The sequence below is a fragment of the Oryctolagus cuniculus genome, chromosome 1, assembly GCF_051225735.1.
Source record: "Oryctolagus cuniculus isolate XC-2025 breed Fujian yellow rabbit chromosome 1, ASM5122573v1, whole genome shotgun sequence".
NCBI classification, from domain to species: domain Eukaryota; kingdom Metazoa; phylum Chordata; class Mammalia; order Lagomorpha; family Leporidae; genus Oryctolagus; species Oryctolagus cuniculus.
Window position 1 is genome coordinate 102632464 of NC_142867.1, and position 15145 is coordinate 102647608.

Here is a 15145-nt window from a genome sequence, read left to right on the forward strand (position 1 = left end):
AAATGTCACAGGTCAATCAAATGACCACATATGGGGCCAAAATTTTATAAAAGTACAGCTTACAGTTGGTTAGGAAATATAAAACTCTAATTTTGTTAATACAGTACCATAGTATCATAACTGAAGTCTTTAGTACTTCATTATGAGAATTTTGAAACATAAAGCAAAGGTGAAATAGTTTCATAGTAAACAGATGTATACCTCAACCTAGATTCTATCATTAGTGTCTTTATATTCTTGCTTTATCATATAGCTATGAAATTATCTACCTATATTCTACCTATTCATTAGTCCTTTTTAATTTTGGCATTTCAGTGTAAACTGCATATAGCAGTATTTATCTCATTAAATAATTAAGCCTGCATGACTAACTATAGTAAATTAGAGTCCTTTGAAAGAAAAGGTAAAGGGAGTTTCTGTGCTTGATTTTATAGATTGTAATTGAGTAGAGAGGAAAGATAAGGCCCATATTCACCATCACAAAGTCCTTTTTCTCCCAAATTATTTTGGGGCACAGTAGTGGGAGAGGGTATAATGGCATATTTTAGTGTGTAGTGATTTTCAAATTTATAGACAACGAGAATAAAGCTTCACCTGATCTTACAAAAATTGAGCAAGGACAAGCACTGAATGGATCAAACAATGGCTAAAATAACATTTACATAGTTTTATTTTTGCTGTTTAATGAAAGGAAAATTTTGTGAGGGAAGAACTGTCTTGTATTTTGGCTTAAGTACCCCAAATTTACTGCTCTTTGATTATAACAACAAACTACCAGAAATCATCACAGTTTAAACAACTGATCCTCAAACTATTATTCAAAGGGTCAGATACCAAAGAGCTTAAGCTTTGTGGATAATACAGTTTTTGTTGGAACTACTCAATGATGCTTTTATATGCCAGGATTGATCATAGACAACACATAATGAACCAGCTTGACCACGTTCCAAAAAAAAACTTTATTTACCAAAATAGGCAGACCTTTGGTATTATTTTATACTTCTAAGATATTTAAGTGCATATAAATGAAGAGTAACTGGGGGCTAGTTTTAAATTTTTCTTCATGCTTTTTTAAAAATTATTATTTGAAAGGCAGAGTTAGAGAGAGAGAGAGAGAGAGAGAGACGAGAGGTCTTCCATCTGCTGGTTCAATCCCCAAATGGCCACAACAACTGGAGGTAGGCCTGGCCGAAGCCAGGAGCCAGGATTTCTTCCAGGTCTCCCATGTGGGTGCAGGGGCCCGAGGACTTGGGCCATCGTCCTCTGCTTTCCCTGGCTCATTAGCAGGGAGCTAGATCGGAAGTGGAGAAGCCAAGACTTGAACCAGCACCAAATGGGATGCCAGTGCTTTAACCTGCTGCGTCACAGTGCCGCCGGCCCTGCTTCTTTGTTTTTAATTAAGTACAAAGACTTTTCCAACATGTCACCTATAGACCATTTCACCTACTGCTCTGTTTGGCAGCAAGTCTCTCGACTCTTCAGAAATGGTGAGGCAGATTTTCTTCCCTCAAGGAGCAGAAATCCATGTTTTTTTCTTTTGCCTGTAACAAAAATGCTGGAAGGCTGAGTGGCAAAGCTGTTGCCATTGGCATCTTTTATATGAACGCCATCAGAAGAGTGAGGATGTGTCTCTGTTGCTAATGTCTCTCTGTTGGCAATCACCACCAGTTCTTCCCAGGGTGGTACCTCTACGACCATGTACAGGTTACCAGTGTCAAACTTGATGAAATCAGTAATCCTGCCAGTCTCCAAATCAGTGTGAATGGTGTCATTGACCTTGATGAGGGGATCAGGATAGCGAATGTTACCAGCATCATGGATCACTAGATGGGGGTTTCCTTTTGTGCCCACAAAGATCCTTCTCACTTTTCACAACTTGTACTTGGCCTCCTCAGGTATAATATGATGAACAGCAAAGCAACTTTTGGTGTCATGGATTAGATGGAAATTCTCTCCAGTCATGTAAATGATGACGATGATATCAATTAAACCAGTAGGGTAGGTTGTATGAGTTTGGAATTTGTCATCAATCTTAACGAACTACTGCATGCAAATTTTCTTTACTTCATCCCCTGTAAGGGCATACTTAACTTTGTTCACTTGATGAGGAATAAACACACTGGTCAACTTGTCCAGCACCCAATGCTCTGGAGCTGCTACTCACTTCAAATACTTCTTAGAACTTTGAGCCATGGTTGTAGTACAAATGGAAAGAGGATAACTCCTAGGCTATTTTTTTTTTCAAAAAGAGTAGTTGTTATTTTAAAACAATTCCTAAGAATTTTCATACCTAATAACTCATTTTCTACCTCACAATAATACTTTCAAATAAGTAAGTATGGTACTGTGAGAATTCATAATGAAATTTAAACATTTTTTCTGTATGGATTTATTAACTTAGATGTCTTCAGTCTGTCATTTTAAAGATCTACATAAGAAAATGGCAAGGAAGGCCTCAAGACTTTATCAAGTAAGCACTGATTAAGAAACAAATCCCAACATTCATGCTGCAATACTCTAGAACGAAAATAAACACCTCAGCACTCTAATCTAAAGCAATTATCTGTGCTATTGATGAAAAAAAAAAAAAACATGAGAAAGTACTACTGCATTTCAATAGTCAACACATTGATAAAACCACATTCAAATTACCAAAGAAAACTACATAGCAATTATAACATGATATGGTTGTATGCAGTATCACCATACTTCATTTCACTGATTAAATGATGAATTATATAGCTCAAATACAGTCTGAATTTTGACTCGGATTATGAGAACAGAGCCTAGTGATAGGTTAATATCAGGACCAAAATGAACTAAGACAAGGTAAGAGTTTGGTAAGATGGATAGCTGAATGCTTGGGTAAGCAAGAAATAGAGAAAGAAGCACTTTTTAAAAATTTTTTAGGTTTATTTTATTTATGTGAAAGACAGAGTTACAGAGAGAGGTAGAGCCAGAGAGACAGGTCTTCCATCTGATGGTTCACTCCCCAGATGACTGCAAAGGCCAGAGCTGCACCACAGCACTGACCCCAGGAGTACTTTTAAAAGATCATCGATCATCAAAATGATAACTGGGACAGGCAGCATATATATTTTAATGTGATCAATAACATTACATAAAAAATAATACTAATATTAAAAAGGCATGGAGAACATAAAAATAAATAAGTAAAAACAGAATAGCAAGAGGAAAGGAATAAAGGACACTAATAAGTAGTTATAATAATAGAAAAGATCCAAACACAAAGAAGTATTATCTTCAAAGAAAGAAGTAGATTTTATCTTCAAAGTAAGGAGTACATTCATGCCTGGGCACAGAAGTTGCTTGACATCTATTAGGGAGTTATTGAGTAAAAGACACTGGAGACAATAAAATCTATGAACATTTATCTGAAACTTAAAAATAACTTAAATACAATGATGCAGGCCCACTTAGCCGAGAAGTTTCTGAGTTTTAGAACTCTGAACAGTCCAGTGAAAATGGCAACTCTTCAGGAAGAACAGCTCTATTTCATTATGAAAGAATGAGTAGAAACAGATAGATACCAACTAAGGATTCAAAGAGTCTTCAAATCAATTCAGTCAATTTTATGGCCTATTGATTTAAAAAAATCATTATAAATTAAGCAAAACTGGTTTAAGTATTTTTCTTGAATCAGGGAATACAAATATTCAAGCAACTCAAGGAATTTATATGTGTAGTTCCTGCAATGTTCTATGCCCATAGTCTACTGATTCAATGAGGAAGCAAGCATCAATAAAGTGACTGGACATGTTGAGTATTTGAATAGTTTGGTTCAGATAAATAATTATACAGTGGTACACTGAAAATTAAACAATTACACCTCATTAAAAGTAGTTTTGGGGGCTGGTGCTGTGGCACAGTGGGTTAAAGCCTTGGCCTGAAGTGCCGGCATCCCATATGGGTGCCAGTTCTAGCCCCGGCTGCTCCACTTCCAATCCAGCTCTGTGCTATGGCCTGGGAAAGCTGTAGAAGGTGGCCCAAGTCCTTGGGCCCTGCATCTATGTGGGATACCTGGAAGAAGCTCTTGGCTCCTGGCTTCGATCAGTGCATCTCTGGCTGTTGTGGCCATCTGGGGGGTAAACCAGCGGATGGAAGACCTCTCTCTCTGTCTCTTCCTTTGTAACTCTTTCAAATAAATAAAATAAATATTTTTTTAAAAAAGCAGTTTTGTTTGTAACTTCTGAATTAGCTAACGTTGGAAGATATCATCTACTAACTTCTAATTAGAAAATTAGTAAATATATTAATAAATATATTATACTAACAAATCACAAGGTCTCAAGGGAATATACCTTAGGCAATAACTTAAGGAGTCTACTACCTCCAGTTCATTTATACCAAAATGTCAGTTTTCAAGCTAATTTGTAAGTTAGTTGATCCATACTGGAGGAGAATTAACCTTGCCAGGAACCTTGAATTACTATCCTATCAAGATACTTAAAATATTTCAGGATAAGGAAAAATCACATAATGGATACAGTAGCATTTCTTATACATAGTTTCAGATCTATGGTTTCAGTTCCCATAGTCAAGTAAAGTTTGAAAAATATTAACTGGAAAATTCTAGAACTAAACAATCTGTATGTTTTTAATTGTTGTCATTCTGAATAATGCAATAGAATATCCCCTGTCCCATTCATCCTAGACAGAATGTGAATCATCCTTTTCTCCACTGTAGCCACTATATATGCTATATGCCTTTACTCTCTGTAATCAAATCAAATGTTGTAGTATTGTAGTGACTTGTTCCAGTAATTGTCATTTAGTAGCCTGACATTATATCATAACATTATATCATTCATCTTACCTCATCTCATCACATAGACAATGGGTCACCTCACATCACAAGGGTGAAGATAGTACACTATGATATCCTGAGAGACAAAATATTCATATAACTTTTATTCAAATATATTGTTATGATTATTCTATTTTATTAGTTATGGTTGTTAATTGCTATTCTATTTTATTAGTTAGTTTTACTCTTGTGCCTAATTTATAAATTATACCACAGGTAATTCTACAGGAACAAGTAGTATATATATATAGGATGTGGTACTATGCACAGAATTTCAGGTACCTGCTGGGGGTTTTGGAATATATCTCACTTCTTGGGCATGGATGAACTGTCATACCTGCCTTAAAACTTGTTTATTTCTTACTTTTTTTTTCACTTGTGAGGCAGGGAGGGAGGGAAAGAGAGCTCCCATCCCCTGAATGCATAATCAAACTTAGGTATTCTGATATGAGATGTTGGCCTCTTAACTAGCATCTTGGCTGCTAGGCCAAACACCCATTCTATTTTAAGACACTTTTGAAAGGAAGTCACAGCAATGAGCTGACTGAAATATCTTAAGGAAGGAAAGAAAAATTAGAGGCTCTGAAATAAATTTTTGAGCACATTCTCATTTTTGATAAATTTATCTCAAGTTATTTTTCAGTAGATGCTTAATAAAAATGAAATAGAGGAACATGTTAATCCATTAAGTTTTTCTTTTATACTAAGACGACTAAACTATCTGATGAAGTTTAACCTTCATTTTTTAAATTCCAAATTATATTCCATATTTACAAATAATTTACTCAACCACTAACATACTGATGATTTCCCACAGTGCATTAAATAATATTCAAAGGACTAGAGATAGAGCAGTGGATGAAGCAGCTGAGGGCTGCAAAGAATTTCACCTTCCTTTTGGGTAAGAAGAGGGCATGGTTTCAACATAGAAGTGATAGAATATATGTAGTGAAAAGATTAGAGAGAGGCAGGATGGAGGAATGCAATAAATATTGGCTTACAGAAAATTTTTAAAAAATTAGTTAAGTTCGATGACATTCCTTAAAAACCTATTAGAGGTTTTGGCAGTGCGGTAACTGAGCAGATAATGGTGGTTTTCAAAAGGCTGGTAGTTTTGAAGGTGATAAGAAACTGTTCTGTTCCTGACATACTTCTTTTTTTTTTATTTAATGAACATAAATTACTAAAGTTCAGCTTATGGATTACAATAGCTTCCCCCACCCATAACTTCCCTCCCACCCACAACACTCCCCTCTCCCACTCCCTCTCCCCTTCCATTCACATCAAGACTAATTTTCAATTATCTTTATATACAGAAGATCAATTTAGCATATATTAAGTAAAGATTTCCACAGTTTGTACCCACACAGAAACACTAAGTGTAAAATACTATTTGAGTACTAGTTATAGCATTGATTAAACACCTAAGAGTAATTGTGTATTAATTACAGAGTTCAACCAATAGTTTTAAGTAGAACATAAAAAATTACTAAAGGGGTAAAGTATTAAGTTCTTTTTTTTCTTTTTCTTTTTTTTGTTTGTTATATAGTTATTTTATTTTTTTATTTAATAAATGTGAATTTACAAACTGCAACTTTTGTATTGTTGTGGCTTCCCCCCTCCAACCTCCCTCCCTCCCACGGCCCTCCCCTCTCCCACTCCCTCTCCCATCCTGCCCTTCACCAAGTTTCGTTTTCAATTACCTTCATATACTGAAGATCAACTTAGTATATACTAAGCAAGGATTTCAACAGGCTGCACTCACACAACCGAACCAGGTATAGGGTATTGTTCGACTAGTAGTGTTGTTTTTAAGTTTCATAGTTAAACACATTAAGGACAGAGATCTTACGTGGGGCGCATGTACCCAGTGACTCCCGTTGTTGATTTAACAATTGGCACTCTTATTTATGACGTCAGCAATAACCCGAGACTCTTGCTATGAGCTGTCTAGGCTATGGAAGCCCCTTGAGTTCACCAACTCTGAACTTGTTTACAGACATATTTCTAAGGTAGAACTTAAACAGGATTTGACAACAGACTTAATGGGGGGGGCGGGAGAGACATCAGATATCAGAACAGGGATTTTAAAGATATGGAAGAGATCAAGTCATCTAAGGAGTTGATACAGATGGAGAACAGGGTGAAGTACTGAGCTCTGTATCACACCAGTACTTAGAATTTGGGAAAAGGAAAAACTAGCACTGTGGAATGAACTGGCTCTCAATAAATGACACAAAGAAGCCAAAGGCAAGCTGAGGAGAGTGCTGCAGAAAGGTCAAGGGAGACGATGTTACAGGGTCTCCAGTGACCCTGACAAGAACAATCATGAAGAAACGATTCCAGTTCAGTTTTATGTTAACATCACATTTTAAGTAATTGATTCTTCAAAGTTACCAGCTAACTTCTCAAAAACCATATTAAATTTTAGAAAATAATTTGTTAAAAAGATAGCAAATAAAACTGGAAACACACAAAAGTTTCTAAATTCAAGCGAATGCTAATAAAATGATCTTGGCCAGTATTTGGTAGAACTATTTACAAATATCTAACAGTACTTTCTCACAATATATAAAACTAAAGTTAACAGAACATAACGCCATTTCATAATTAGACTATTTTCATATATCCCAGAAAACTTTTGCCCAGTGTCCAGAAAATATCTCTCCTCTAAGAATGCAAAGCATGTTCTTTTATGCTCAGAAGCAGTAACTTTCATGAAATACTAGCAGCTTTCTGTAAATTGTTGGTGAATTTAAGAATCAGTTGACACAAGGAAGTCAGAACACATTGTCTTTGATAGCCAGTCTACTTCAATTTTCAAAAAGAACATTTTAAAACCACTTTATATATATAAAATCCTTGAATAACTACCAAAAATCTTGAGATTCCATTCCTGCCCCCCAACCTTTAGGACTGACCAAACTTCCTGTACACAAATCCCAAGTCAGTCATTTATGTATGAGTGAGTGCATATGTACCCACTCTGTGTGTATCAGAATCCTTGATAACTGAGGATTAATTATTCTAGAAACACCAGTAATTATAATCCTACCCAAAGGTAACAGGCTCATAACATGAATTTCATAACATGAAATTTTTTTTTTAAGATTTATTTATTTGAAAGGCAGAGGTAGAGAGAGAGAGATGGAGGGAGGAATGTGGGGAGGGAGGAATGTGGGGAGGGAGGGAGGGAGGGAGAGAGGGAGAGAGAGAGAGAGAGGAAGGGAGGAATGGGGGGAGGGAGGGAGGGAGAGAAAAACAGAGAGAGAGGGAGGGTGGGGGGGGGGGAGAGGGAGAGAGAGAGAGAGAGAGACAGATCTTCCATCTGCTGATTCACCTCCCAAATGGCTGTAATGGCAAAGCCTGAGTTAGGATGAAGATAGAAACCTTGCACTTCATTCCGGTCTTCCACGTAGGAGGCAAGGGCTCAAGTACTTGGGCCATCTTCTGCTGACTTCCCAGGCACATTAACAAGGAGCTGGACTGGAATTGGAACAGCCGAGATTTGAACCAGCACCTCAGATGGGATGCTTTTTAAGTGAGTAAATCTCCGATGTTATAGCTGGGAAACTGGACTCTGGCCTCCAGCAGGCAGGTGGACGCCTCTTGCCTAGGCTCCCCATATGCCTCTGTCCATGGGCTTCCATCCTGCTCTCACGTCTCATCTGTAGGACTCCTGCACTAAGTCCCCATGTGGCACCAATGGAGAAACGGAGGCTCAGCAGAGTGACAAGCCCGAGGCTACAGCACCAGGAAATTTAGAACTGGAATTTGAATTGAGAGCCAACTGCAGCCAGCATTACTTCTCCTCCAAAGCTATGGAGTCAAAATCCAGGCCCCTCATGCACTGGTCATGACCTTTCTCTTCAGGAGCGGCAGGGCAGCAAGGAACAAAACAAACCAGCACTCTCAGTCCTCCCAGAGCTTATGGTCTTGCGTGGGGTGGTGGAAAAGAAACAGAAGGAAGGTGTGTGGTGCCTTGGAAGCCTCTGGGAGAAGCTGTAGGCCACGTACCCCCATTCCCGGAACCTGGCCAGCTTTGAGTTCACCTACAAGGGCCTCTGTGCCCTGCAGTCCCGCATTCAGGGTAAGACCCACCAGGTGCACTCATTCCTGGCTGCCTTCATCGGGGCTTCCTGATATTTGGAGACAACAATACCATCAACAGCCAGATCAATATGTATCTGACATCACCGGTCCTGTTTGCCCTGTGCCGCCTGGGCGTGGAGAAGGATTACATCCCTGAGCTCAAGTGGGACCCATTTCCGCTGCACACTGCAGTGGTCTGGGAGCTGGTGCTGTGGCTTTTTGAGTATCACAGGTCCACACTGCAGTCCTCACTGCAGTCCTCCATGACCGACCTGTACGCGACAGCAACGTGTGGTATGACATCTCAGACTTCCTCATCTACAACAAGAGCCATCCCTCCAATTGACGCAGCCCCAAGGTGCTGATGGGGGCTTCTCTGCCCCAACAGGCTCCAGGCAGTGGCGAGCTGTGACTCGAGGTCTGGCTCTACCAACAAACCCTCCCAGGGAGTCCCGCCTTCTCAGAACCATGGCCTCACACTCCGCCTCGTGTTATCCGAGGGCTCCACTTGCCTGGGGAGAAGCACTGGTCTGCAAGTCCTGGAGGTACTCTTGAGTGGTGGAGCAGGGGGCCAAATCGGGCCGAGGAGACTCGGGCTTGGTTCCCACTGTGCTGCTGAGATCAGGGCAAAGCGACTCCCGCCTCTGGGCTCCTGGGCTCATCAAGCTCAGAGGAGGGCACTGAGACCCCTTTCTGGTGGGTGCCTTCTTTCTCCACTGTTCTTATGTCATAGAGGGTGCTTTGCTGGTAGACCATGGTTTACAGCTACTTGTGAAAAACATGGAGCTCCTTGCTCAGGTGTTGTTTTCCTACAGAAGTTCTAGAGCCCCACTGTCCAACAGAAACATGATGTGAGCTGTACATGGAACTGGGATTTTTCTAGAAGCCACTTTAAAAAGGGTAGGAGGTAGCAGGTGATACGAAACTTAATTATATATTTTAACCTAGCATTTCAAAATGTCATCATTTTAACAGATAATCAGCATAAAAAATTAGAGATATTTTACAAAAAAAATCTGATGTTAGCTTGCAATAAAATATTCTCATGCCTCTTTCTGAAAAGTGTCTCCAAATTCAGTTACCTCAGGTTTCTAGATAACTTCATTGTTTATTTTACTGCACTAAAACTTATCCTAGGTTGAATAAAAAAGTAAATATATTTAAAAGATGCTGTAATTTTAGATAGGGCTGCCTTAAAGCATCTCCAGTGTTTCATTTAAGTCTAGGTTGGCAAATTTAATCTTTTTTAAAATATTTATTTATTTAAAAGTCAGAGTTACACAGAGAGAGAAGGAGAGGTGGGGGGGGTGTCTTCCATCTGCTGGTACACTCCCCAGTTGGCCACAATGGCTACAGCTGTGCGATTTGAATCCAGGAACCAGGAGCTTCCTGCAGGTCTCCCACACGGGTGCAGGGGCCCAAGAACTTGAGCCATCTTCCATTGTTTTCCCAGGCCATAGCAGAGAACTGGATTGGAAGTGAAGTAGCTGAGACTTGAACTGGCACCCATATGGGATGCTGGCACTGGAGGCGACAGCTTTACCTGCCATGCCACAGCAACAGCCCCAGCAAATCTAATCTTGATATTCACCCTTTGAAGCACTAAAATCTAATGTACATTCCATTTTCAAACAAAAAGTGAACCCAAGCCTTAAAATTAGTTTAGACAGAATGTTTACAACATATACTGTCTACAAATATTATGCCAGGAGATTTTAAACAGCAAAAGCAAACAATTTTTATATCACTATGGTAAAATAAAGTTTATTTTTCCTATTATTAATCCTTTTCATCTGATGGTGTCACCACTGGCACAAATATCTAAATTACATAGGATATGACAGTACTTAAACGGTCTGACATCTTAAGTAATTATTTTCACCCCATACAACTTTAACAGCTCATTTCATTTCTGGGTCACCAAAAAGATACAAAATTCTGAGTTGACAGGCACATGTTGACTGCCACCAATATGTGTTGAAAACAATGTAATTAGTGGTAAAAATGATAAAATATATAGCTAAAAGAGGTAAGCACCATAGAAAAGAAGTACAAATCAAATATTAAGGGTATTTGAGAGTCAGAAAGCATCCTCTTAGATATTCTCGAATGGTAGAATGGGAAGAGAAAGGGTGGGGAGGGAAGATGGGATCAAAGAGGAATCTATTTCCTCTGAATTTTTTAGACAGTTGTATTCTGAGCAAAGAGAAAAACTACAGCATGTAAAGATCAGGTGACTTGCTAAAGGTCACAAAGCTATTTTTTTGTCAAGGCAGACCTGAAACAATGGTATCCTGATGCCCAAAGCAAGCAGATATTGGATTAGGCATGACATTTTGGATGTAAGCAGAATTTCAGCAGTGCTTTTCATCCAGTTTTATTCATGGCAAATGATCTTTGCTTTGCATTTCTCTGGTTGAGATAGGTCATAATGAAAAAAGTATTTGCTTGGGGCTGGCACTGTGGTGTAGCAGGTTAAGGCTGCTCCCTTTCCAATTGAGCTCCCTGCTGATGTACATGAGAAAGCAGAAAATGGCCCAAGTGCTTGGGCCCCTGTACCCATGTAGGAGACCTGTAAGAAGCTTCTGGTTCCTGCCTTTGACTGGCCTAGCTCCAAATGTTGCGGCTGTTTGGGGAGTGAACCAGTGGATGGAGAACCCCTCTGTCTCTAACTCTTTCAACAAATAAATAAATAAATCTTTAAAAAAAAAATCAAGTCTAAAATTAGTTTAAAAATTTGCTAGGAAGACACTGAGAACAGGAAAAAATTCCAGTTTGTTTAAATCACCTTCATTATTTGATCTTATGAATCTTTTTAAAAAGACTTTTGGTATCCCTAGTATATTAGCAGTATCTATTCATAACAGGTATTGACTAAATGTACTTACAGCCTACAAAAGTGCTCCTCAGCATTTTTTTTAAAGATTTATTTTATTCACTTGAAAGAAAGAGTTACAGAGAGAGGTAGAGCCAGAGAGATAGGTCTTCCATTCCATTGGTTTACTCCCCAAATGACTGCAACAGCCAGAGTTGTGCTGATCTAAAGTCAGGAGCCAGGAGCTTCTTCAGGTCTCCCCACGCAGGTGCAGGGGCCCAAGCACTTGAGCCATCTTCTATTGCTTTCCCAGGCCATAGCAGAGAGCTGGAATGGAAGTGGAGCAGCCGGGACTTGAATTGGAGCCCATATGGGATGCTGGCACTGCAGGCAGTGGCTTCACCCACTATGCCACAGCACCAGCCCCAAGAAGGCTAACAAACAAGCTGTCTGCACATTAATGTTTATTGCAGCTCAATTCACAATAGTTAAGATCTGGAACCAACCCAAATGCCCATCAACAGTAGACTGGATAAAGAAATTATGGGACATGTACTCTATAGAATACTATACAGCAGTCAAAAACAATTAAATCTGGTCATTTGCAACAAGATGGAGGAATCTGGAAAACATTATACTGAGTGAATTAAGCCAGTCCCAAAGGGACAAATATCATATGTTCTCTCTGATCGGCGACAACTAACTGAGCACCAAAGGGGAAACCTGTTGAAGTGAAATTGGTTGAACTCTGTAATTAACACACAATTATTCTTAGGTGTTTAAATTTTCACTGAAAAGTGATCCCTGTTAGAAATTTGGAAAGCATTATGCTGAGTGAAATAAGCCAGTCCCAAAGGGACAAATACCATATGTTCTCCCTGATGGGTGACAACTAACTGAGCACCAAAAAGGAAACCTGTTAAAGTGAAATGAACACTAGGAGAAACGGTGACTTGATCAGCCCTTGCCCTCACTGTTGATGAACAACTTAATACGTTATCCCTCTTAGTATTTTTTTGTTTGTTCTACCTAATACTTTTGGTTGAATATTGTAATCAATACACAGTTATTCTCAAGTGTTGAAACTTAACTGAAAAGTGATCCCTGTTAAATATAAGAGTGGGAATAAGAGAGGGAAGAGATGTGCAATTCAGGACATGCTCAAGCTGACTTGCCCCAAACGGTAGAGTTAGAAACATACCAGGGGATTCCAATTCAATCCCATCAAGGTGGCATGGACCAATGCCATCTCACTAGTCCCAGTGATCAATTTCTGCTCACAATTGATCATAATGATAGGACTAAGAACCAAAGGGATCACATAAACAAGACTAGTGTCTGCAAATACTAGCTGATAGAATAAAAAAGGGAGAGAACGATCCAACATGGGAAGCGAGATACACAGCAGACCCATAGAATGGCAGATGTCCTAAACAACACTCTGGCCTCAGAATCAGCCCTTAAGGCATGTGGATCTGGCTGAAAAGCCCATGAGAGTATTTCAGGCATGGAAAGCCAAAACACTCTGGAAAAAAAAAAAAAACACAACAAAAAACACCCTAAATGAAAGATCTCTGCGAGTGAGATCCCAGTGAAAAGAACAGGTCTTCAAAGAAGGAGGTACCTTTCTCTGAAGGGAGGAGAGAACTTCCACTTTGAACGTGGCCTTGTCTAAATATGATCAGAGTTGGTGAACTCAAAAGGCTTCCATAGCCTTGGCAACTCATGACAAGAGCCTAGGGTGATTACTGATGCCATAAACAAGAGTGTCAATTTGTTAAGTCAACAACAGGAGTCACTGTGCACTTACTCCTCATGTAGGATCTCTGTCCTTAATGTACTGTACATTGTGATTTAATGCTATAACTAGTACTCGAACAGTATTTTTCACTTTGTGTTTCTATGTGGGTGCAAACTAGTGAAATCTTTAATATATGCTAAACTGATCTTCTGTATATAAAGAGAATTGAAAATGAATCTTGATGTGAATGGAAGTGGGGAGGGAGAGGGAAAGGGGAGGGTTGCGGGTGGGAGGGAAGTTATGGGGGGGGGAGCCATTGTAATCCATAAGCTCTACTTTGGAAATTTATATTTACTAAATAAAAGTTAAAAAAAAAAGAAAAAAAAATGATTGTAACTGTGCATTACCTGCATGCCACTCTATTTCTGGAATGATTTTCTATTAGTTTTTTTTTTTTTTTTTTTAATTTTTTGACAGGCAGAGTGGACAGAGAGAGAGAGAGACAGAGAGAAAGGTCTTCCTTTGCCATTGGTTCACCCTCCAATGGCCGCCACGGCCGGCGCCCTGCGGCCGGCGCATTGCGCTGATCCGAAGGCAGGAGCCAGGTGCTTCTCCTGGTCTCCCATGGGGTGCAGGGCCCAAGCACTTGGGCCATCCTCCACTGCACTCCCGGGCCACAGCAGAGAGCTGGCCTGGAAGAGGGGCAACCGGGACAGAATCCGGCGCCCCGACCGGGACTAGAACCTGGTGTGCCGGCGCCGCAAGGCGGAGGATTAGCCTAGTGAACCGCGGTGCCAGCCTCTATTAGTTCTTATAAATACAAATTAAAAAAGTACAAGAGAATTCCAAAAAGATGAGTATTTGAATTCAAGTAATTTATAGTGATAGGACTTTTCTTAAGGGATCAGAGCATTCTGAAAAGTGAGAAAAAGCTAAAACCTATCAGAAATAACCTAAGCCAACTCTCTTACCCAAGCCAACAAATTCTAATTTAGACTCACCCCTCTCAAAGACTTCAGCTGTGTACATATGTTCAAAACTATGTACTAGGATGCCCAGCCTGGTTTTAGAATTCTAAACCCCAATGTGAGGACATACCTTTCAAATTTGCTCTGTAGAAAATACAAAGCCTAGCATATACTCAACAAATGTTTGCTGAATTTAAACCAAAATGAACTAAGGAAAAACAAGAAACTTTTAGGTGTTTATTCATTGAGTACCAGTCATGGAGAACCATCATAGTAAAATCATCACACTGAAAGTCTTTTGATCACTTTTCAAAACCTTTTCTCTCACATTTGTATTTTCTAGGAGATCACAGTGATCGTAAGTTAATGTTAAGTATGCCTTGTATTTTATTCAAAGCTTTTATATAATGCTACTAACAAGGGAGTACTTTTAAATGGCTGCTGATGCATGTTAAAGTGTGAAATCTACATATTAAAAGCTAGACAAAATAAAAATTGACAGCTCCCTTTAACTCAAACCACATTTTAAGGCAGTTTTCACATAGCTAAAATGACGACATTGCCTCAACAATGCTGAAAGCACGCACTGCATCTGTGTTGGTGGAGCTGAGCAAACACACATGTGGTTAATTTATTTCCAGACTTTGACAATTTTAGTGCAAAGCTATCAGGTGCTTTTTCTGACTACTCAGCCTAAGTGA

General features: G+C 39.3%; 1 protein-coding gene and 1 pseudogene across 7 annotated transcripts in view; both read right to left on the minus strand.

Moving 5' to 3' along the window:
• ARHGAP20 (Rho GTPase activating protein 20) overlaps positions 1–15145 on the minus strand; it is a 133993-nt gene that overhangs the window by 57356 nt on the left and 61492 nt on the right. The gene's annotated exons all lie outside the window — the stretch shown is intronic.
• LOC149128529 (small ribosomal subunit protein eS4, X isoform-like) lies at positions 1298–2317 on the minus strand (annotated as a pseudogene).